This window comes from Dendrobates tinctorius, unplaced genomic scaffold (genome assembly GCF_039654945.1).
Source record: "Dendrobates tinctorius isolate UK_male_01 unplaced genomic scaffold, ASM3965494v1 ptg000070l, whole genome shotgun sequence".
In the NCBI taxonomy this organism is placed as follows: domain Eukaryota; kingdom Metazoa; phylum Chordata; class Amphibia; order Anura; family Dendrobatidae; genus Dendrobates; species Dendrobates tinctorius.
This window is the reverse complement of record NW_027361738.1, coordinates 74,148,381-74,174,491: the sequence shown is the minus strand read 5'-3', so window position 1 is coordinate 74,174,491 and position 26,111 is coordinate 74,148,381. Positions and strand designations below refer to the sequence as shown.

General features: G+C 42.2%; 1 protein-coding gene across 2 annotated transcripts in view; it reads left to right on the top strand.

The window, feature by feature from the left end:
- RUNDC3B (RUN domain containing 3B) overlaps window positions 1–26,111 on the top strand; it is a 174,720-nt gene that overhangs the window by 108,457 nt on the left and 40,152 nt on the right. The gene's annotated exons all lie outside the window — the stretch shown is intronic.

Below are 26,111 nucleotides of genomic sequence, written 5' to 3'. Positions count from 1 at the left end.
TTTAAAAAAAATTACCAATGAGAAGCCATCCTGATGAAAGAAGCCATAGTTGCCTGCAGAACCGGCCCTCTGCTCCACGGCTGCTGCTACTGGAAGTAATGATATCACACCCACCAATAAGCTGACCCCAGACTGGCTGCAGGGTCATGTGACTTGTGGCCCTGGGACCTTATTACTTTATTACTTTTGGTCCGGCAGACACTGTCAGGACGACTTCATATTGGTAACTTTTAACAAAGAGCTCAAATCCCCTTTAATGATCTTTATTCGGTTGCTTTTCTCCGTCCCATAGACCATGAATGGTGGGCTCCACTGCTGTGTTCAAACTGGGGACATGGAACCCCCATTCTCATGACAGTTTGGACCCCCAGTGATCAGGCACTTCCTATTTCACTAGGAACATAGAATTGTTGATAAATGTATTATCTGAGATCTGGGACGCCCAACAAATCCTGAAAAAGTTCATAACCTCACCATTCAGATGTGGGTACAGGACCCCTGCTCTCATTGATCGGTGGGGGTCCCATTTGTTTTAGCTCACAACTATAGCAACATCTCAGCGGTGCGAAGCAGTTTTGCTGCGCTGGTTTATAAGTCGCTGCGAGTAATGAGAACATTCATTTTCAATAACGGCAAGCAGAGATCTTACAAATGGGGAGACATTGAAGAGCGGAGTATGCCACGACTGAGGCTAATCTGATAAAAAGTGAAAATCCTTTTCCATTAGTGTCGCTGTGCCGCAATTTTACATTTTATTTATTTTTTCTTTTATTGACGTTTCCTTTAAAATAGTTTTCAGCGCTCTTTTGTATAGATGTGCAGCATAAATGGTATTTTCCTCCTATTTTATTGCTATTATTGCAGTGAGTTACGGTAAACTTTTGGGAACTTTATTGTCAATTGTGGAACATTATTATACTTGTGCATCAATCTACTAATTCTCTTCATTTTAGTCTCTGGGCACATTTACCGTATGTATATATTGCGCTTGTGTGTGTGTATATATGTATGTGCATATTTATTATATTATTATATTATATTTGCAGTTTCTTATAGGGAACTTGTCTCCTAAGCCGTTGCATGTGATTGATTCCATAAGTGTCCCTCATAGCCCTGCCTGTTGTCCCTGGCCGGATCTTTAAAGCCAAGAGAGAAAGATTTAATTCATGCTGCCTGTAGTTTGGGCAGCATGAATCTGGTGATAAATTTACTTTAGACAGAACCTAAAATTCTGTATAGAATAATCTGATGCTGTGTAATACTGTCCTACTAATAATCTTGGAGATGCCTTTTCCTGTTATGCTTCCTTTTGTAGTACATGATATACGGTAATTCTTTTACTGCCGAAATCACCACTAGGGGAAGCTCACTACACATGAAATTGTACAACTTCCATTAAAGTGAATGATATACCAGTATGCAGTGAGCGCTGCCCCTAGTGGTGGAGGCAGAATCTAGAGATAAAACACCTCTAAAGCCTCATTCATTAAGAAGTCCGTGTATGGAGTTTAGTGCACAGACAGGAGACTTGCGGCCAGACTTGGACAGCCTCATAGGAATGTATAGAATCATAGAATCGTAGAGTTGGAAGGGACCTCCTGGGCCATCTGGTCCAACCCCCTGCTCAAAGCAGGATTCGCTAAATCATCCCAGTCAGATGTCTGTCCAGCCTCTGTTTGAAGACTTCCATTGAAGGAGAACTCACCACTTCTCGTGGCAGCCTGTTCCACTCATTGATCACTCTAACTGTCAAAAAGTTTTTTCTAATATCTAATCTGTGTCTCTTCCCATTCAGTTTCATCCCATTGCTTCTAGTCCTTCCTTGTGCAAATGAGAATAAAGTTGATCCTTCTACAATGTGACAGCCCTTTAGATATTTGTAGACAGCTATTAAGTCTCCTCTCAGTCTTCTCTTTTGCAAACTAAACATTCCCAAATCCTGCAACCTTTCCTCATAAGACAGGGTTTGCAGACCGGTCACCATTCTGGTCGCTCTTTTCTGAACTTGCTCCAGTTTGTTGATGTCTTTTTTAAAATGTGGTGCCCAAAACTGGACACAATATTCCAGATGAGGTCTGACCAAAGAGGAGTAGAGGGAAATAATGACTTCACGTGATCTAGACTGTATGCTTCTGTTAATACATCCTAGAATTGCATTTGCCTTTTTTGCTGCTGCATCACACTGTTGACTCATATTCAATCTGTGATCTATTAGTATACCCAAGTCTTTTTCACATGTGCTGTCACTTAGCCCTATTCCTCCCATTCTATATATGCTTTTTTCATTTTTATTGCCCAGATGTAGTACTTTGCATTTCTCCCTGTTAAAAACCATTCTGTTAGTTGCTGCCCACTTCTCCAGTTTATTTAAATCTTTTTAATGCTCTCAAGTTGAGGTCAGGAGATCCACAGCCAGTCAGTGCATCCCATATACGGACCATGTTGCATGGATGTATTAATGTGGCTTAAGCGATAGAAATAAATAAGCCATTACAAAACCACAGGAATAAATGCTAAAATAATGATTTCTTGCAACCACCACTAGGGGGAGCTCACAGAGTACAGATTTATACATCTGTGGCTGCAGACGGACAATTTTTAATTTACGGAGTTTTCGGACAGTGGTGTAATTTGAAATTGGGTCCCAATAAAAATGGTCCAACAGGGTTCCCAATTATCACTGCGCGCTGTGAGAATTTTCTCCCGAGGCGCTTGGGGCGGGCAGTCATGTGACTGCAAGTATGTAATTTACATATTTACAACGACATTCCGAGTAGACGTGTCTGGTCTCGCTTAATGCAAGTGCACATGTCTAGTCAGCACATGACCATTTGTATTCAAATCTCATAAGTGAGGTCATGTACCCGCCACTCCTGGCAGACAGGATTTACAAGTCTGCAGTCACAGACTTGTACCCCAAGGCCGGAAAATCCCTTTAAATCCCTTTCTGCTCCAGCGCTACCATGTTGGTTGACTTAGGCTGGTGTTTGGCTGCAGAGGTCAGGTGAGGGGGGATTATGACTTCCAGTATTTGGAGTATACCTAGCGTAGTTAGTATAAACCTGAAAAACCCCTTTAACTCTAGAGATGCGTAAAGGGAAGCGGGGCACATCTGTAACAGAAAACGTCAACACTTTATAAATGTATATTTTCAAATTAAAAGGGTTTTTCCACCCATTTTCAATGGGCCAGTAGTAAAGGGGTAGACAAAAAAAAAACAGAAAGAAGTGATGCCAGTACAAAGACCTAATGCTCCAGTGGCGGCGCACCAGGACCGGACTGATGGGCGGGACGTCATCACTTCCAGTACCAGTTTCACTGGAGTGGCGGAGATTTTTTGGGGCCTAAAAAGCATTGAATGTGGTTATAGGTAAATAGAAAGTATAATGTGTGACCTTGAAGTTGCCCATGTTCCCGGAGACTTGCCAGTACTTGGTATGCAGCCGGTATGCGGTCCACGTCTCTCCCGATGGCTGCAGACCATCTTTTATAGCCTCATCTTGTGTTTGTGGACTCATGAATTGGTCTGGTTATTGTTATTTCTTAGTGTAGGGTGTGGGAGTATTTTTCTGCTTAGTAATTATCTATCAAAAGTCAATTTCCTTTCTACCTCTCTTAAAACGATGTTTCATCTTCGTAATTGGCCTGGAGGGATGCACGAGCGCCGTCGCGTTATCATCCAAACCCGCTCCGGATGAAGAGAACAGACGTAATACTATATACATAATCGACTTTATCTACCGTGAAATAAATGTACATCCGAGTCCTCGCCTCGGTCTCTCACGCAGGTTGGATGCACACCGCAAATAAGAGAGATCGCTCATCTTGCCATAGGCGCTGAACGGCGTACAAATCGGTATAGTTACAATATCGTATGCCCCTCTCCCGTATTGCGTCTCAGTGCCCATGAAGGGAGTAGAGCTGAGTTGTAATACCACTTGCGACCTGCGCACAGATGTGGAGCTGATTTTGGTGATAGGCGGCCATTTTTTTCTAATGCTGTTCGGTTCTTTTAAAGGGGTTCTCCGCTCTGTTGTAAAAGTTTAATATAGGGGATTATAGCCGCCGGATCGGACGGAAGTAGTGACGTCATGACCACCAGTGACCTGACCACAGAAATCACTGATGCTACCGTCGGGTGACTGGTGTATTGGAAGTCATTGATTTGGGTCTGATGGACACTTGGATCGCGAGAATTGGAGCAGGGAGGTGGATTTTGATGCTAGGTATGGCTTCATATTTATTTTAAAAGGATGGCGTCTTTTTAAAGTTGGGTTTGTGCTGTGATAATCATTTGCAGTCAGGTTATTGTAAGGCTCTGTACACACAGGTGTTAGTCCAGTTTCTATTGAAAGTCATTACGCAGCAGATCCATTATAATGGACATGGTTTTGGTAACATTGGAAGCCATGACACTAGAGGAAGCCGAGCCTAAACCTGATGCTTTATAAGTGTCCTGTAATGTAGGTCATCCCAAATCCCACATAGCATATAGTTCTGTCTTCATCAGGTTAGAGCCGCCTTACGTATTGGTTGAGAGTATTGCCAGATGTTGTACGTCGCCCAAAGAATCCAAAATACATACCTTTTATGGTATATTTTTTTTTAATGCCTCCGTTTGGATAAGCATACTCAACTTTTCTTTAAAAAAGATGCTTCGCCAATGTATAATCCTCTGACTGAGACCAAACTGCAGTTTTTGATCCCCTCATGGTGAATGGAACCCTATGAATACGGTAGTGTTTCCCGACATGCACCCCAAATGTAGGGCTGAAGGTGATGTACACAGAGTCAAAGTGGATTTGTGATTTTTTTTAGACCCTTTGTCTAACATTTGGGGGTTGACCTAAAATACATGTAACAGGGCAGCAAATATAACCTCTAAGATGGTGATGGAGGCTTCCATTCTGAGGCCCCATAGGTCCACAGAGTGGTGAATTCCCAAGTGCACGCCCTTTATTTTGCCCTTTACTATGGACTTAATCGAAGTCTGATGGGATTTGAACCCAGAACCCCAGCGCTGCAAGGCTACAGTGCTAACCACTGAGCCAATACACAATACACTCAATATAACATTTGCAATGATATGGCATATGCAGAATAAATAAAATGCCAGGTGCTATCTACTTCTATAAGGAGGTGGTGGACTCGTTTTGAACCTTCTTACAACCACCTAGTGATCTACTCTCCCACTTAGAATGAATATTCCTGTCTATAAGAAGCAATTGAAGATGAAGATTCCGGGCCAATAAAACACTTAACCTTTTCATTCTGAAAGTTCCAGAGAGAAATGTTTCCGACAGCACTTTATCTCGTCAGTGCCACTGATTGATTCAATGTATTTTTTTTTTCAATGTCTGAGTCATCCAGGTCTAAGAAGCATTTCCATTGTATGAATGGACTTTATTCTCAGTGGCTGAAGTGCGGCGTTCGGGAAATGGTTGCCAATGGATTTTATTTAAGATTTGAGAAAAAGTTTTGTGAAGCCCTACTATAGAAGTTACATAGCATGCCGAGTGTAACCCAGGCCAGATTTACCAATAGGCTTGGTAGGCCTGTGACTATAGACCAGTGGTTCCCAATCTCCAGTCCTCGCGGACCCCAACAGGTCATGTTTTCAGGATTTCCATAGTGTTACACATGTGAGAGAATTCCTGATGCCTTGATGATACTTCCATCACCTGTGAAATACTAAGGAAATCCTGACCTGTTGGGGTCCTCGAGGAGTGGAGGTGGGAGCCACTGCTATAGACAGTCCTGTGGGAAGGGAACCGGCTGAAGCGAAAAGTTTCTCATCTGGTCAAGTAGATTCTTGAAGCTGTAAGCTCGGATTAGCAGCATGGACTAGTTGCGATGGTGCAGCAGAATGATCAAGTTGGGAGAACAGAGGTTGCTGTTCCTGGATAACCCCTAGAAAAGCTGAGTTGGAACCTCAGGAGCCGATGCAGCTGATAAGAAGCAGCAGTAACCGGCGTAGTACAATTGTAGTCCACAAGAGAGACGAAAAGACATCTATGAAACCGATGTAGCCTAGCTGAGCCACACAGAAGGGTCAGAGACCGATCTCGTTTTATGATATAGCAGAGTTGTACAGGAGGGTCAGAGGTAGAACTGGTTCAGCGATATGGCAACATTGACTTGGAAACATAGCAGAGCTCAGTTTGCAGGAGAGTCCAATATTATAGAGCATACATAGCGATGTATCAGAGTTACCCAGTGACTTGAGCAGGAGTAGCAGAGCTGCATTTGCTCTAAGGTTCAAGTGTCAGAAGCAGGTACAGCGATGTGGCATAGCCACCCAATGATATGAACAATTGTAGAAGAGCTGAGTTTGTCATGAGGTTGAAAATGTCAGAGCAGTCGCAGCAGTGTGTTGAAGTTTGTGTGCTAACTACCTGAATTGTCAGCGCCTGATCATCTGAGCCTGGCAAAATGGCAACCAGACATGGTGAAGAGCAGAGGAACCTGGCCAAAGAGAATGGGCTCAGAATCCAGGACATGTGAGTAACAGAAACGCTTACGGTAGCTCTGATTATTATTATTTTTAGAACATGCTGGACTCTGTATCAGAGGATCAGTAAGGTGTGGGCAACCCCTTCAAGTGCTGTAGGAGAACTTCAATTGAGGGACTAACTGGAATATGCCATGAACAATTTGACTTTTTGAGAAACACATCACAATATTGTTATTTTCCTATACTTCTGTTTCACGCACAGTCCACACTTCAATAGCATTGGGGGTTTTCTAAATAGCTCCAAAATGTTGGGGGTTAGGTAAATTTAAATATATCTTTGCACCACCAGTAGGGAGAGCTTACTGCATACTGTGTTATTATAGAGTTCAATGTGTAAACCGTATACAGTCACCTCTTGAGCTCCCTCTAGTGGTAGCAGAATATTATCAAATCCATGGGAAAATTATCTAACTGCAGGGGGGATTTTTAATGGTCTTAAGTAAATTTAACCCTATGTCTATGGTGGAGTTTTGTAGCTCTCCAACAGAAACCTACAGCTTCATCCACTTAAAGGGTCCAATACTGTCCCTTACTCTAATGCCTTGTATTACTACTTTTCTAGCATTTAAAAAAAAAGGTTCTATTCCATGCATATGAGCTATCTCACCAAGGCCTAAGACATATGAAACATTTCTCATTTCATAGACTCACGCTGGGCAATTGTCTGTGTCACAGCACAATCTTTTTCTATGAGAAAATATAAAGAGGCATAATTACGATAATCAACAACTGGATGGAAAGTCTCATGGCTGTGAGCGTCTAATTATCAGAAGTGTTTAATAGCGGCTTCTATCTAGCATAGAGTGTTACCTTTTGAACATCTTTTTACATCTACAATGCCAATTCCAAAAAAAATTGGGACGCTGAGTAAATGTAAGATAAACCATGCCATGAGTTGGAAAATTCGTATTCTAATCACCACAGAACATACAACACTGATGAAAAGTTCAATATTGGACATTTCTCCATTTAATTAAAAAAAAAAAAAAAAAACTTATTTAGAAATTGATGGCAGCAACAAATCTCAAAAAAGTTGTGACTGGGGCAAGTCTTTATCTAGATTTCAAGATTGTGATTTGTCCAAGGAAGGAGTCCAGATATTACATAATCTTTTTGGACTTGTCTTCTCCTGAACTGTTGTCTCCGCTTAAATGATAGAGAGATTAGTATTATAACCTAAATTCTTCTTAAGATGTCCGAGGGACAGTGAGCTAAACCCTTAGATGGGGAATTAATGGACATAATATGCGACGAGAAGAGTCGGTGGTGAAGTGAACGGGAGAGACATGTGCCAAACTTATTACCATAGTCAAAATAACCTTTATGGATTTCATCACGTATACATAAAGATTTTGGATCCAATATTTGGAGAATTTGTCTTTTGTGTGTCTGATATCTCAGCTTTGGTGCTTTCAGAGGGTCTAGTTTTATTTAAGATCTCCAGAGAAGTCAAAAGCGCTGTATGGGTTCTTCTGTCACGGGTTTACTGCGACAGAGAGGAAACAGAAGACCGCAGCGTGTGATTTCTCCTACTCCTGCACAGATTAGAAGCACTTCACCTTCGTATTAAATGGTGCAGGTTTCTTTTAACAGTGCATGGGTTAATCTGCTCTGTTGAGAACTCTTGGAAGTTTTCCTGCATTAAGGCTCTCAGCTGTTCACTGTTAGCCATTCCCCTCTCCTTTATAGGTAGCTCATGCTGCATGGTTAATAGATGGAAAAACCCAGGATCAACCTCCAATTGAAGTTCAGACCAACACCGGAGCATTCAAATAGTAAAACATCATTTCTTTTATTAGTACAAATGTCAGAAATTTAAAAGACATACATGTTCACAAGATTAGTGCAAGAAAAAAGGGACCAACAACTCCCATTATATGTATTTTGCTGCATAGTATTGAACCTCATAGCTAATAAACAATCAAATTGTATATGCTGATAGAGACCTATACTAAAGTGTCTGCTGTTCAATGAAGCATGCACAGTATATTCACTACACAGCTCATGCCCATCGGCTAAGATAAACACTAGCCTGGGCTATCCTAATACTAGACCAAAGATATGTTTATAATTTATAACTAACTAGAAGGTATATCTATATTAACTAATTAGCGATCTAGCTACTGAGGCCATTACCTGGATCCTGGCAGCGTTGGTAAAAGTCCCATGGGAGACAAATCCCTCCACCCCGACGTGCACGTTTCGCCCAGCTTCCTCGGGGGGCATGTCTAGGCCGTGGGTGTGTGAAGTTAAAATACAAGCCTCAACCAATCAGAAGGAATCTTTCTCCCACGCTTCAACCAATGAGCCAGGCTCTTTCAAAAAGGTTAATAGATGGTGGTTGGAGGCTGTTGTTTGAAAAGGCGTTTGGATTTATCTGAGACTGTTAATAAGTTTTAGGTATGTGCTGATTCCCCTTCTTTTCCTACATTGGTTTGACCCCATCCTCCACTTCCCGGTGCATTCCTCTGTTGTTTGTGTGGGTATATTTGCATGACTGGTATTTTCCTTAATCCTTGTTAGTCTGGTTTGTATACAATGGAACACTACTACTCCACTCTTACCTGGGTGGGAGAGGGGTAATGACTGAGGGCAGATTCAGGAGCTAGGCAAGGTATGTGGCCCCCGCATCTTCACCATCACAAATAATCCGGGGCACAGGGCAAGCTAGAGTGCCCCTAGTGTTGGGGACAGGGGAAGGAGCCCTGGTCTCTGGACACCTGATAAGTCATGACCGTTTCAGAGTCTTCTTTTTCGTCTCTAGAGCCATGGGCTGTAAAGATACCTCTTGGTATGCACTTCAATTTTTCTCACTTAATGGTGGTGCAGGTGTTGTCATTTTTATGGATTTCAATTAATGTGGTCATGGCTTCCCCTATCTCCTTGGCATGGAGATGATCTTTTAAGAGATGATCATTAAGTGTCCAAGAGAAATCTCTAGAAGGTTATCGGAATAAGTTAAGTGCCCCTAGAAGAACTGGAGCATGATCGTACCATATAAAGGAGCCTAGGGAACAGGTGGGAGAAGTGTCAAGAAGATTATGAAAAATATTCAGAATTGAGAGTGACGCAAATATGTACCGTAATCTATACGGCTGTATGTGTTATGTATGAGGAAATGGTGAGTGTAGTCTTTCTGGCCACGATGAAGTACACGCCATAAATCTACTAAGTAAAGTTGTTCTAGCTTTTTTTTTTCCTTACGAACTCACGAAAAGGGAACAGACAACCTACCGTGGAGGAGTCAATTGTGGGATCCAAGAGAATATTAAATCTCTGTCCAAGTTGATACAGGACCCCCCTGCAAACTCGTCCAGAGTCTGTAGGACACACCGAATGTCCCCTGACCTGAATGAGTAAAGTAAATGTTAGCAATGACAAAAGTTTTGTTAACCGTAAATATCTTGGGAAAGATTAATCTGGTTTCAGTGTGTATCTTATTGGGAGGGAGGGGGAGACAAAGACATGGACATACGACGTATATGGAGGAAATATACTTATGAGTAGATACCAGGAGGTAAACCCTCCGAAAGACAAACTAAAGTTGCAATTCCAAACAGGAAACTGTTGAACCTAAAATTTTGGTCCATCAACCTATGTGTGGAGGAGGAAGCCATGACAGGAAGAGGCATCCCTTATTGCTCAATAAGTCATATGTATTTTACATGACATCAGGATCTGTAGAGTGAGAAGAGTTTGAAAAGGTGTTTGAAGGTAGAAGGAGGTTATGAAGGAGCTGGGTGGTAGGGAGGATGCCATTATATGTTTGATCAACAGACAAAAATTTTAGAATTATTATATGACAGAAATGGGTGACAGTAGGTACGAGACACAGCAATGCATTCATAGAAATAAGCAAAACACAACAACCAATCATCCTAGGGAGGACATCATACCTTCTAGATGGCCTCGGCGTTGTGATCTAGGCGGTTGTGCTGTCTCCCACTCCCACAATTCCTTGGTCTCAGGCTAGTTTCACATTTGCGTTTAAGGCTAGTTTCACATTTGCGTTTAAGGCCGCAGCGATGGCCTGCGCACGGCCGCCGCCAAGCCCCGCCCCCTGCCGTGCCTCCTCCGGTAGCTCCGCCTACGGGCGCATGACGCTGCATGCGTCCTGCATCCCCTATATTTAGCACTGGGGACGCAGGCCGTGCGCAGGTATGCGTTTGGCGGCGCAAGCGTCATTTTGACGCTGCGCCGACCAGCGCCAAACGCAACCAAGCTCTTTCTCCACCTCCTGTCGCCTCCAGGTCAAAAATATTTCCAGAATCCATCCTTTCCTCAACCCTCAATCTACTAAAATGCTTGTGCATGCCCTCATCATCTCCCACCATGACTACTGCAACATCCTTTTATGTGGTCTCCCTGCAAACACCCTCGTACCTCTCCAGTCCATCCTTAACTCTACTGCCCGACTAATTCATCTCTCTCCTCGCTACTCCTCCTCTTTTCCCCTCTGCAAATCTCTTCACTAGCTTCCATTCCCTCAGCGTATCCAGTTCAAATTACTAATACTGACCTACAAGGCCATCTATAACCTGTATCCTCCATATATCTCTGAACTAATCTCCCGATACCTTCCCTCACATAATCTCCGGTCATCCCAAGACCTCCTTCTCTCCTCCACACTTATTCGCTCCTCACCCGACTGCCTCCAAGACTTCTCCTGAATAGCCCCCATCCTCTGGAATTCTTTGCCCCAACACGTCCAACTATCAAACACATTCGGATCCTTCAGACGGAACCTGAAAACCCACCTCTTCAAGAAAGCTTACAGCCTGCAATGATCCCCGCTGCCTCCTCACCAATACCGGAGATATCACCTAAACCAACACTGAAACTGCTGCAACCCACCAATCTACTGTCTCCTTCCCCACCATCCTGTAGCATGTAAGCCCGAAAAGGCAATGTCCTCTCCCCTCTGTATCAGTCTGTCATTGTTAGTTTGTTTACTGTAAGTGATATCTGTAATTTGTATGTAACCCCTTCTCATCTACAGCACCATAGAATCATTGGTGCTATATAAATAATAATATGGTAAGGTTGAATTGGGAAATGAAGAGCTGTCATAGCTATAACAAATCCTTGTGTCTTTCAGAAGCTCGGCAGGCATGCGTTTTATCCCGCCATTGGCAAGCCACGCCCCTGGCTAAATCCATTATAAATTAGTTTTTTTTCCCAGAGAAGATGACAGCGTTTCTGAATTCTTTTTATGTTCAGCTTCTTCTTTGCATACTTGCACTTGTGGATTGCATGATAATTATTTCTGGAAATATTCTTGAACTCATGCAGTGATTGGCACGACCAAATCATGCCTCTTTTTAATGCAGTGCTACCTGACAGTTCATAAATCACGAGCCTCCAGCGTTGACCGCTTGTCTTGTCCCTTGTGCACATGGATTTCTCCATAATCTCTGAATCTTTTGATGGTATTATGTACTGTAGTTGGTTTATATTCAAAGTTTTTGCAATTTTATGTTTCAGAACACTTTTCTGAAATTGTTTGACATTACTTATCCTGGCTTACACCCTGTATTATACTTCAGAGCTGCACTCACTATTCTGCTGGTGGAGTCACTGTGTGCATGCTCCAGAATTGCACTCAATATTGTCAAATGCATTACTTTACTTGCACTCTTTCACCGGTTTTCCAGAGACAGAGACTAGCTATTCACGGGGCTTGTCCTGTAACATAGCCCAAACACCTAAAGTGGTCTAAGCCACAGAACCCGACACAATCGACAAGGCTGAAGTGATCACAGTGGTCTATCAAGCACTGCAGTCCCTTCTTTGTGCACATTAATGTAGGTTTCATAGGGAAGACACCCACGATCACACTTTCATAAACTAAACCTGCGGCGGTCCATCAGTGGAGGTAGAGCATGCAGTTGCATATATGGGGCCTATTGCCAAACACCCGTGCCCTCTGAATGGCGTCCACCCACTTTCATTTTATGAAGTTTGGAGAAGTTTGATGCAGGCTTATGTACAGAGCCTGACCCCTACCCGACTGGTGCAGTCTGTTTTGCCCAGCAGACACCGACGAATTGTATTTAGTTCTCATGACAGCAGTGCAACTCCTAGATGCTGTGGTGAACATTCATCTAAATGGTTAGATAGAGGTCGATCCAGTTTCACTCTCATGTGACCCACACGACGTGATCGTGAACCCGTTGGGTTATACTGGCAGCCAGGACCCAATTCGGACCTTTGCTATGTGTCCACAGGACTTCTATGTACGCCCTTTCCTTGGTTGTGATTGGGACAGAATATCACCTTTTGTAGTTTAGCTGTATGATATCAGCTATTGAAAAAAAGTTGTGTCGCCGGCACAGTCTGAACTTCCTGAAGCTCTAGGGAAATAATAAGGCTGTCGTACTGCCTCTTTGAGAAATGAGTCCACTTAATGGCAAGAGAGGAGTTTTTCTACTTCTTCAACTCGCTTCACCTCCAGTAAATTCAACCTCAAAAATTCAGCTTCTGTTGCCGTGAACTAAAGGAGTTCCTCTCTCGTGAAGAGTCTAGGAGTTGTCAAAGCCCTTCACGACGAGAGGTGAAAAGTTGGAGAGCAGCGATCCTGACCGGAACAGCAACCGCTTGTGATGAGCAGAAAATGCTAATTACTATCGCCTCCAAAAACCATTAGCGTTTTGTCTATAGACATCAAAGAAATGAGTAATGATTCCCTCTTGTTAAAATATTGAGCAGAATAACTCTGCTGCTGAACAATAATCCAACGGTGCCGTATTCTGGATGACCGGGGGAAAAAGATCTGTGACTATTACTGGTTACATGCCTTGTGGATAATTGACCGTCCTATTTGATCCCTTGCTGATTTTGTAAGTTTGCCCACTGACAAATACATGAACAGTCTATAACTTTAAAGGTAGGTTAATTTTAACATTTTGAGAAATAGAAAAATCCAGAAAATCGCATTGTATAAATTATATAAATTTTATTTGCATTTTGCAGTGAGAAATAAGTATTTGATCCTACTGGCAAAGAAGACATAATACACGGTGGCAAAACCTTTGTTGGCAAGCACCGGAGTCAGACGTTTTTTGTAGTCGTTGATGAGGTTTGCGCACATGTCAGGAGGAATTTTGGTCCACTCCTTTCCTTTTTTTAATAAATTTGCAAAAAACTCTTTTTTTTCAGTCAAGATGGGGTGCAGAGTGCACATTAATGAGAAAAAAATTGAACTTTTTTGAATTTACCAAATGGCTGCAATGAAACAAATAGTGAAAAATTTAAAGGGTGAGGAGGGACGCTGTAGTCTCCGTGTGGCTGCCATTTCCTTTACCATATCGCTACTCTGGTAATATGTAATATTTACTTCTTATATGATTGCATGTTAATTTAGCCTTCATTTAGCCAGGCAGCATAGGTATGAGATATGCCTATAAACCTTCTTAGTTATTCACTAGATTTTAAATCTTTCTGCTTAGCTATATGATATGGGTTTCTACTAATTTTTACCGTATACCACAGCCCAACGTCCCCCCTAGTTAGGGCGCTCTTGTACTTTATTACATTTTTTTATACATGTACTTTGATTTTTTTTTTTTTTTAAATATTATTAATAAAGCATTGTAATTTTATTTATTATCTGGATCTCTTCATTCAGCAATTTGACATGTTAGCCCGAATATTGTGACTATTTGATGTGAAGTGCCAGCTACTATTATTTTTGGATACTTTATGGATCTAAAAATTTAAAGGGGTCTGAATACTTTCTGTACCCACTGTATCTATATAAAAGAAAATCCTGAAAAAAACTGTAAATTTCAACGCTGACCTTTAACTTACACTAGGCTCACACTTTCTGCCCTGTACAGATGACTTTTCAGCAGTCTGAGTATCATCCCAGACAGGATTATAAATAATGAGGACACCTATATAATACAGTAGCTAAGGATCAACCATTCACATTAAAGGGAATCTGTTACCCTATTTTTGGCCTATAAGATGCGGCCACCGCCATCAGGGGCTTATCTACAGCATTCTGTAATGCTGTAGATAAGCCCACGATGTAACCTGAAAGATAAGAAAAACAAGTTAGATTATACTCACCGGGGCGGGGGCGGGTGCGGTGGGTGTCGCAGTCCGGTCCGGCACCTCCCATCTTCTAGCGATGACGTCCTCCTTCTTACTTCTGCCGTGGCTCCTGCGCAGGCGTACTTTATCTGCCCTGTTGAGGGCAGAGCAGAGTACTGCAGTGCACAGGCGCCGGGAAAGGTCAGAGAGGTCCAGCGCCTGCGCACTGCAGTACTCTGCAGAAGTAAGAAGGACGTCATTGTATGAAGATGGGAGGCGCCGGACCGGACCGCAACACCCATCGGACCGGCCACCCGGGTGAGTATAATATAACTCATTTTTCTTATCTTACAGGTTACATCGGGGGCTTATCTACTGCATTACAGATTGCTGTAGATAAGCCTCTGATGGCAGTGGCTGCAGTTCATAGAGCAAAAATGAGGAGACAGATTGTTGTCACAACTCGCCTCCTCCTCCTGTATAATGACTGATAACACTTCTATATACAGTAGATAACACAGGATCCGACATCCACAATAGATGATGTCAGAGCTCACCTCCTCCTTCTGTACAGTGACTGATAACACCTCTATATACAGCAGATAACACAGGATCCACCATCCACAATAGGTGATGTCACAGCTCATCTCCTCCTCCTGTACAGTGACTAATAACACCTCTATATAAAGTAGGTAACACATGAACTACCATTCACTATAGGTGTTGTCACAGCTCACCACCTCCTCCTCCCTTCATAATGACATTTTCCTAGATTAGAGTATACTCAAATAACGCTCCTATACAAACAAGTAGAGTCTGAATCGGTCTATTTCTGCTAATGTTCATATGAGGACAGAATATTTAATGATCAGTAGAAAGTTCTCCGAAGTACCGCTCAGCAAGCCAGAGAACACATTAACTCTCCGGCTCACCTTCCCTCTAACGCATAAATTCAGTTGGCTCATTAGCTCAATCGAATCATATTGATAGGAAAAATGTACCCTAAGTCTCAACTGGAAAATTCTGTTTTTTTTTTTGTTTTTTTTTTACATGTATTTAAAACTTCAGCCGACAAGATGGCAAAACACATTGTTGATATTTTTCGACCTTTCAGTCTAAGGCTGGGTTCACATCATATTTTACCTTTCCGTCAGTGGCTCCTCTGGGGTTATATGTCTGCAGCCCTGAAGAGCTGGATTCAGGTGTATGCATTGACAGAGCTGCTGTCTGTAATGGTGCAGATGGCCACTGTGTATTATCTCAGACATCATTTTCGTCCATCTCCACCTGTTCGAGGAGTGCATCTAAAGATCGTTGGCCCTGTCAACAAGTACACCCAAATTCTTTTTCCAGGGCTTCAGACGTACGCCCCAATGGAGCCATGGACGAGCGGGAAAAATGAAATGTGATCATAGTCGTAATTTTAGCATAAATTTTTAAAGATGGTCAATCACAGAAGTTTCATTGACCTGTTTATCCACAAACATGAAATCCTAATATCTCTGAACATTCTGCTAAATGTAGGACTTATTAGCCCTCCTGCATTCAGAAACTCCGCTCTGCTACTCCCGTATGTGCCTCTATCCCCCCCCATGTATAAGCAAATGTTCTTGGATCTTGTCTCTTACATTGCCAAGAGTGTTTTTTTCCTGTTTGTGCATCTTATGTAATACTGAATATCAGGTTTGCAAACAAATCACATCCTTTCCTCCATCTGAAGAGTGCCATCTGTTTCCTTATGTTCCCTTGTGATTTCATCATTGGTTTCTTGATGACTAAACCGCCGTGTATTTATTATGCTGAGGGCCGTATATATATTATAATGTAGAATTTGAAATGTCATTTGCCACACACAGGAACGCATGTTGATCTATCAATTAGTACATAGTATCTACAGTAGCATTTTTGCTCAACCTGCAGTTCTGTGTGATCCTCATCCACTTTTAGGACTATATGACTGTAAAAACTAATGTCTGGGTATAAAAACCTAGAAAAATTAAGACAATCTGCCATAGATCACATCCAGTAATCTCAGATGCCAACCCTTCTGCTAGTCCCAAAGTTGTGTTGCCCTGATCCTTCTACTAGACCCAAAGTTGTCGCTCTCCAGTCCTTCTACTAGACCCAAAGTTGTCTCACTCCAATCCTCCTACTAAACCCAAAGTTGTCTCACTCCGATCCTTCTACTAGACCCAAAGTTGTCTTGCTCTGATCCTTCTGCTAGACCCAAAGTTGTCTCACTGCAATCCTTCTACTTGACCCAAAGTTGTCTTGCTCTGATCCTTCTACTTGACCCAAAGTTGTTTCACTCCAATCCTTCTACTTGACCCAAAGTTGTCTCACTGCAATCCTTCTACTTGACCCAAAGTTGTCTCACTGCAATCCTTCTACTTGACCCAAAGTTGTCTCACTGCAATCCTTCTACTTGACCCAAAGTTGTCTCACTGCAATCCTTCTACTTGACCCAAAGTTGTCTCACTGTAATCCTTCTACTAGACCTAAAGTTGTCTCGCTGCAATCCTCCTACTTGACCCAAAGTTGTCTCACTCCAGTCCTTCTACTGGCCTCAAAGTTGTCTCACTGCAATCCTTCTACTAGACCCACAGTTGTAGATCTCCAACTTCAACCCTTCTACTGGCCCCAAAATTGACTCGCTCCGATCCTTCTCCTAGGTCCACAATGGTCAAGCTCTAACCTCAACCCAAAAGGGCACCAAAGTTTTCACATTTCAATCCTCCTGGCTCCAAAGCTGTCTTACGTCAACCTTAACCCTTCAACTGCCCCCAAAGTTGTCTACCAGCAGGTAACATTGACAGATTAAAAAAAAGCCACTAATAATAAATATGGCCTTGATAATCATGCATCTCACATTCCCCTTGTTATTGAATCATTGCGCCAGAATTTACACTACTGCTATGTTCAAAGTCTATGGGACCAACTGAGTTAATCAATGCTGTTCTCATCTATATTTTTCAGTCCTAAAGACAATGAATAGATCAGCGGCGCTCCTAATCAGACAGTGGCTTTCTTAGAAAAATGGGATTCGAGACCCCCTTCTCGTAAATCATCACATAAGATTTTCCTGTAGGACCAAGTGATCTGTCAGCTGCTAAACGTTAGATTTATCGTTTAAGAATAACTTTGGCCTCCACAAAGGATTCTTTGGTGGGCCAGTTGTACCCTGCTACACCTAAGTAAAAGACTGAAAGCATAGACTCACTGTAGGACTCAATTCCCCTTTTAAAAAGAAGAAAAAAAGTGGAAAATAAAGCATCGACTGTCAGTGCACCGAGAAATACAGAAAGGAATTTTCCAATCTTTTCTAATTTTTATTGAATTTCCCTGCAAGAAACGCAATTAAAATTATACAATGCTTAGAGAACTCCTACACAGAATGTATGACAAAAGCTTCGCCCACGTAAAGAATTGCTGAAAGCAGATTGAGGTGAGGTAACAGCCACAATTTCGTGTGCCAAAGGTGAATGCGGTCATCCAATGGCTCCTACAGCTCATGCAGTGCTATAATTCACCTTGTCCTATAGTTACCCCTAATGGCTGAAGTCCCAGGCATCTCATGGGCTTATATATGCTCTTTCAGCTCAATAGTATAGGCTGGGGCCACTGCTGACTTCATTGTATTTTATGGACATATAATAAGGAACCCTTAAGCTTATATGAACATTTACGGTAATTGCTATGATTTCACCTCCCGTCATCTTGGTGTTTTGGTTTCGGCATCCATTGCAACAAAAACGAGTATTGCCAAAAATTCCATCCAAGCAATGGGACAAGTGTACTAACCGTGTCTAAAAAGCCTAATCTGAGACTAGACTGTCCTACAATGCACCTAAATTATTACGGAAGTCCATGATGGATGATAAATTTTAAGGCTATTTTGACACTTTCTATTGGTTGACTTACATTGAACCAAATTTTGTTCCAAAATTTTGCTGCATGGAGTTCTATTTTAATGCTCACACCCTTTTCCCTCTAAATCGTTTTTCTTGTTGCGTGAGATGCAAAAGTATATAAAATACAAAATAACCATGGGGCAAGGATTATAAGCCGGTAATTTTGTACTGATTGCACCGGAATTTTGACGCTTTTAGCTTCGTAAATCTATTGGGTCTACGCTCCATTTTTAAAGGTTTGTTGTGATTTTCTTGGAAAAACAGGATTCATTATTAGGTTATAATCCGCATCTATAATAGAAGCTAAAGCAACTTTGTAATCTGCCTTGGTTAAAAAAAAAAAATACTCTGCCTGTTGTGTATGCAGCAACAATACAGACCTATACGTCTCCAGGGTGACAGACTACAAACAAACCCTGTGTGTAGTCTGACTCCGCAGTCATCTGAAGTTTATTACGATGACCCAGCTGTTAGGGCTCAGACGTCATTGTATTTTTTCACAAGTTCTATCCGTGGTTCTCTGTTGGACTGTTCACAGTTGGTGGTGATTTTTGGCGGATTGAGTGATCCGCACCAAAATGCGGAGATGTGTCCAATGGCGATCTGCTTCGTAGATCAAAATCATCATTGCAAGTCTATGGGTCTGTAAAACATCAGACAACTTAGAATGCCACCCGAATGCCACTTACTGACTCTTTAAAAGAAGCTTGAGAAAATTTCATGATTTTCCTTTTTTTTTTTAATTTTTTGGGCGCGCAAGAAAAACTGATAAAGCTTTGACCAAATTCTGCTCAAAATCTGATCCAAAACATTTATGAAACGCTGATTCAAAACACCTGTCCAAATCATTTTGTTAACATGAAAACTCTCTAACGTCTGAATTTGGGCTTAGACTTTGGGCATCAGTCACCTGTCAGGTTTTTTTTTTTTCATGTACAACAAAAACAGACTGAGTTTCATCAGTGACTTTCATGGAAGTTTCATCAGGCTTTGGTCCCATTTTTATCTGTTTATCCTCCATCTTTTTCCATCTTTCCAGACCGTGAAAACTGGACTGCACTCGGATGGTTTTTGTTGCTTTTTTTTTTTCACAGCCACATAGATTTGCACTGACGATTTTGATCTGACACTCGCTTCAAGATCACATATGTCGCCACGATTTTTGTGCTGAACAACTGTTCTGCCAAAAATCAGGCATGTGAACAGCCCCATAGACTGTCATAGGTACCAGTGCTAGCTTTGAAAAACGTAGTTTTTGCTGACATCTGAATGAGACCTTGCTCACTATGTGTAGGACTGATTTACAAGCGGCAATATTCTTTTTAGACCTAAAGAAAATGTCTGATTTTTTTGGGGGGATGACACAGTTTCCAAGAGGATCTCAGAAAAAAACACTTCTTCAAAAACGATGCTGGTACACCGAGGTCTAGTAAACGCTGTGTGCAAATACCAGTAGAGTTACACAAAAACTTTTAGGTCAGATTTTTTTATGCCTTTTTTTTTTTGTCAGTGTAGATGTGATGAGCTGGCCTTGGACTAAAGACATTATAATCCTCGGCTCTAAGGGATACAGACATTTTTTTTTTCAGAACGGAGCATCGGTTACGTCCATCTTCTTGTTGTGTTTCATTTTAGATTTGGTGCTCATCAGTCTAAGGGCAAAATCTCTCCCAGAAAGTGTTCAGCCTCAAGAAGCGATGTTTCCATTCAGTGATAGTAAGCAGAGGAAGACGTACAGGCTGGATCTTATGAATGCATAAGGCTAGTGACAAGATTAGTAATTGGGTAAAGCAATCATTCCATTACTCTCGTTAGTGTCTCAGGGGTCTCAAGCCATTGTTCTTCTAGTCACTAGTCCTGTTATGTTTTTGCTGATGTAATAACCTGCAGGAATGCGGGATGCAGTCACGCACGTGGAGGCAGAGCAAGGGTTAAACAGGTTTATTTACAGGGAGATGTGCTCCACGCAGGGAGTGAGGGATTGTAGGGTGACGCGAGGAATGGGGCAGAACTGGAAAGTTGTCAGGGTAGGTGAGGGACGAACGAGAGTTCAGTAATAGAGGTTAAACTTATCGGACTGTAGTTTTCTGTTGTGAGGGAGTACAGGGTTCCAACGGTGGCACCGGCAACTGTGGCACGGGTCGTTTCGTCGCAGTCTCTGACAGGCAGGAATCCAACGGTGGCACCGACAACAGCGGCACATGCAGTCTCTCAAGTCTCTGTCCACGATAAGGAAACAGCCTCTGGGGAAAATAACAGGATGCTGGTGGAGAGCTGGGGTCCTGCTCTCACCACGCTTAGTCACAAGTCCACACTCAGAACGTGTTACCGCAGGGACAGTGCCACGCTCCTTGGTCAGTCCAGCTACTACTCTCAGGGGCTCGGATCTGTCACTGCGCACTCCAGCCTGCAAGCACTAGCAACTGTCTCAGGCTTGTCAAGGGGGTCTCCTCCGGTCACCGAGGCTGGCGGGTCCACGTTTACGCAGAGGGCGCTCGCCATGTACTGCCGGTCTGTCTCAGTCCTCAGCAGGAGGTCTCTTTTGAGTATACAGTCACTCTTGGGCAGAGCGGATGCGGTACTCACTGCCTACTAGTGTACAGCACCTGGCCTAGCTCCACTCTGCTGGCACAGCTCCGCACACTCCGCTCTGCTGGCAAGTGCGCAGCAGCAGCACGACCTGTCACAGGGCCAACACACTCTTGAGGCGGAAGCAGAGTGTGCTCTCCTCTGCTCTTCCTTCTTATCCCCCTGTGTCAGCGTGCTCTCTGGGCTATCCCTGCCCCCTTCTGTCAGCAGGAAACTCCATCTCTCCTCTCCTTCCCTCCTGCAGCAGGGGAAGGTCCGCCTCCCTCAGGCTTCCCCCCAGAAACAGAGGATGCAGCCCCTTCAGTTCCGGACCAGGCATGCAGGTACCCACGGTCCGCTACAGGGGTAGTAGACTCAATAGAGCTATCATCACAAGGGGTCTCACATTTAGTCCCAGGTGATGAACCCGTGATCAGGAAAATACCTAAATCAATGCACAGTTACATATTTTTTTTGGAAGGGGAGTGTTTCCTGAGTGCTGGGCTCAATTGCGGGAGTGGACAGTTTGAGGTATTTAGGACACTGTCGATGGAATGGGGGGGTTGTTGCTGGCTGAAGCTGGATACATGTGTTACGGTTGTGGTATCCGTCGTCTGGAGGAGCATAGACTGTGACTGCAGACTATACCGGCGGGAGATACAAAAGCTGTGGGTAAATCAAAAGTTGGGAGACTGTGGGTATCACCTGGCACGTGGGCAGTGGAACTACCGGTTCTGGATTGGGATCTTGTGGACTGGGAGCATGTCATTGTGGCCATCTACCTGGAGCTTCTGTATGACTGTGGACGGAAAAAATCAAATCAAATTGCATTGCTAACCTGCCTAGATGATTAATACAAACCACAACCACAGATCTTCACAGTAGAAATTGGGAAAATATGAACTCTTAAATCTCATTTGGTTTTTCAGCTTTTATACCATTTTTGGTATAAAAAATGACTGACATATGTGAGGCGTCTCTGTCAAAGGGGGAAAGACCTGCCCCCCTGACAAACTTCAGGTATGTCTGACCAATTTTAAAAACGATTATTTCGGCGGTGGAAGGGACGCCAAATAAAAGAGCCACCTTGACAGAATGCAGCATTATTGCTGCACAAGGTAGCTCTTTTACTTAAAAATGCCTGGAGGGGGGGGTGACAGGTTCCCTTTAAGAACTTTATCCACCATAAACTGCTTTTATCGGTGTGACTCATGGAGTCTAGTTTCCCAGGGCATATTACAGTCCACAGTGTAACATCCCCAAAATAGTCTTTTCTTTCTTCTGTTTCGAGCATCAGTCCTTTTTCTGGATTTTACCCCTCATTAAGTTATCCTGTAAAGATGATGTCCCCCCCACCACCACCACCACCTCGCGGCCATTGCTGAATCTTCCAAGCGTGTGAGCAGAAACATCACAAAAAGTACCGTAAATGAAAATGTCAATAAAAAATATTGTGAAGTGTTGGAAATTACATGACTGTGATTTATGAAATAATTGCAGTGATGACTAAGCAAAGCACGGAGGCCTGCGGCAGCAGATATCGCCAAACGTGACATTGCATCCATTGTAGATTAATTGCATGGTTCCACAGCCCGTTCACCCTGGGCAGGCTCTGCCACCCCACAGAGATGCTCTGAGGGCTTCAACATGGAGGACATCAACCAGTATGTGACCATATTAATTCCACATAATACATTGATATTCTGGTAGCATCCTAATGACTATTGTGTCTAAGGCTTTTTTGTTTTTTATTTTTCTCAGTTTTGCTAATACATTATAAACATCGCAGAGCATTAAAGACTGGACACTTATTGTTGTCCTATTAGTGATCTGTAGTATAGATATTTGTAAAGATAAAATTACATTTTCCTCAACTATTTTGGAGTTTTGTAAAATAAATCCGTCCTACTGTGTATCCCAGTTACATTTCAGGTGTTATTTACAGTCATATGTTAAAGTTTGGGCACCCCTATTAATGTTAACCTTTTTTCTTTATAACAATTTTGGTTTTTGCAACCGCTATTTCAGTTTCATATATCTAATAACTGATGGACTCAGTTATATTTCTGGATTCAAATGAGGTTTATTGTACTAACAGAAAATGTGCAATCTGCATTTAAACAAAATTTGACCGGTGCAAAAGTATGGGCACCCTTATTTTCTTGATTTGAACACTCCTAACTACATTTTACTGACTGAAGCACTAAATTGGTTTTGTAACCTCATTGAGCTTTGAACTTCATAGCCAGGTGTATCAAATCATGAGAAAAGGTATTTAAGGTGGCCACTTGCAAGTAGTTCTCCTATTTGATTCTCCTATGAAGAGTGGCATCATGGGCTCCTCAAAATAACTCTCAAATGATCTGAAAACAAAGATTATTCAACATAGCTTTTCAGGGGAAGGATACAAAAAGTAGTCTCAGAGATTTAACCTGTCAGTTTCCACTGTGAGGAACATAGTAAGGAAATGGAAGAACACAGGTACAGTTCTTGTTAAGCCCAGAAGTGGCAGGCCAAGAAAAATAACAGAAAGGCAGAGAAGAAGAATGGTGAGAACAGTCAAGGACAATCCACAGACCACCTCCAAAGACCGGCAGCATCATCTTGCTGCAGATGGTGTCACTGTGCATCGGTCAACAATACAGCGCACTTTGCACAAGGAGAAGCTGTATGGGAACGTGATGCGAAAGAAGCCGTTTCTGCAAGCACGCCACAAACAGAGTCGCCTGAGGTATGCAAAAGCACATTTGGACAAGCCAGTTACATTTTGGAAGAAGGTCCTGTGGACTGATGAAACAAAGATTGAGTTGTTTGGTCATACAAAAAGGCGTTATGAATGGAGGCTAAAAAACACAGCATTCCAAGATAAACACTTGCTACCCACAGTAAAATTTGGTGGAGGTTCCATCATGCTTTGGGGCTGTGTGGCCAATGCCGGCACCAGGAATCTTGTTAAAGTTGAGGGTCGCATGGATTCAACTCAGTATCAGCAGATTCTTGACAATAATGTGCAAGAATCAGTGACGAAGTTGAAGTTACGCAGGGGATGGATATTTCAGCAAGACAATGATCCAAAACACCGCTCCAAATCTACTCAGGCATTCATGCAGAGGAACAATTACAATGTTCTGGAATGGCCATCCCAGTCCCCAGACCTGAATATCATTGAACATCTGTGGGATGATTTGAAGCGGGCAGTCCATGCTCGGCGGCCATCAAACTTAACTGAACTGGAATTGTTTTGTAAACAGGAATGGTCACAAATACCTTCATCCAGGATCCAGGAACTCATTAATAGCTACAGGAAGCGACTAGAGGCTGTTATTTTTGCAAAAGGAGGATCTACAAAATATTAATGTCACTTTTGTGTTGAGGTGCCCATACTTTTGCACCGGTCAAATTTTGTTAAAATGCATATTGCACATTTTCTGTTAGTACAATAAACCTGATTTGAATCCAGAAATATAACTGAGTCCATCAGTTATTAGATATATGAAACTGAAATAGCTGCTGCAAAAACCAAAATTGTTATAAAGAAAAAAGGTTAACATTAATAGGGGTGCCCAAACGTTAACATATGACTGTATGTGTGTGGTACACTTTGTCCACAATGATCTCGAGCATGGAGGTCTTACAGGGAATCTGACAGTAGCATAATATAGGGCAAGAGAGCCTGATTCCAGGGATATGTCACTTGCTGGGCTGTCGTAGTTTCAATACAGTCAGTGTTTTATCAGTAGGAGATTATCACTGCCTGACTAGATCTCAAGTGCCAGGCAGTCCAGCTGATCTGTGTAACCCCGCCCCCACCACTGATTGGCAACTTCCTGTGTACACTGTAAGCAAGCTGCCAATCAGGGATCTGGGAGGAGTTATACAATCTACATGACATAAAACAGTGATTCTATCAAAACTGCACCAAGCAGTTCAGTAAGTTACATTTCGCTGAAATCAGGATTTCTTGCCCTATGTTATGTTGCTCTCAGATTACATAACAAAAACCTGCTGACCCATTCCCTTAAAATTCCGCTATTTGAAAGGAGTAGTAATGCGCAGGCATGTCCACCGATATGTTCACTTTTACGGTACTGCCGGAGAGAACTATTACGTCGGTTCCATAAAAAGTGGCGCAGTGGTCAGGTGTGCCCCACTGCACCAGTATTGAAGGCAAGCTATACTCTGAAAATTATCTATTGATTGATTAAATCGGGGTTGTTTTTTTTATTTTGGCAATTTTTTTTTTTTAGTTTTTTCTTTTAATTACATAGTACAATTTGTATTGAAAATACAAAATCTAAATCTTGCTATTTTTACATTGACCACTGGTGCTTTTTTTAGATGCTAATTTCCTATTGTTTCAGGAAATAATAAACGTGCCGCACATTAGTTACTTTTGATGAATTCCAATCCAATTTTTTGTACTGAATCATCCAATCAGTGTGTGCAGAGGTCATTGTGAAGGAAGGTGGAGCAGGGTGAGCTGTGACATCACCTCTTGTCATCGGTGGACCCTGTGTTATCAGTTGTGTATAGAGGTGTTACCTGCTATGGTAACCCTCCCTCTGATAAGGAGCCTGATGTAAACTCTTCTTGAAAGGGCAGGAAGTATGAGTTTAAAGAAGCATCAGTGGTCATTGTGAAAATTGCAATATTACGATTGGTTTACATTTTTTTTATAAAGATATCTTGATATGGGAAGAGAAAAAAAAAAGATAGATGGATATATCCATATACAGTCATATGTAAAAGTTTAGGCACCCCTATTAATGTTAACCTTTTTTCTTTATAACAATTTTGGTTTTTGCAAAAGCTATTTCAGTTTCATATATCTAATAACTGATGGACTCAGTTATATTTCTGGATTCAAATGAGGTTTATTGTACTAACAGAAAATGTGCAATCTGCATTTTAACAAAATTTGACCATTGCAAAAGTATGGGCACCTCAACATAAAAGTGACATTAATATTTCGTAGATCCTCCATTTGCAAAAATAACAGCCTCTTGTTGCTTCCTGTAGCTATTAATGAGTTCCTGGATGAAGGTATTTGTGACCATTCCGGTTTACAAAACAATTCCAGT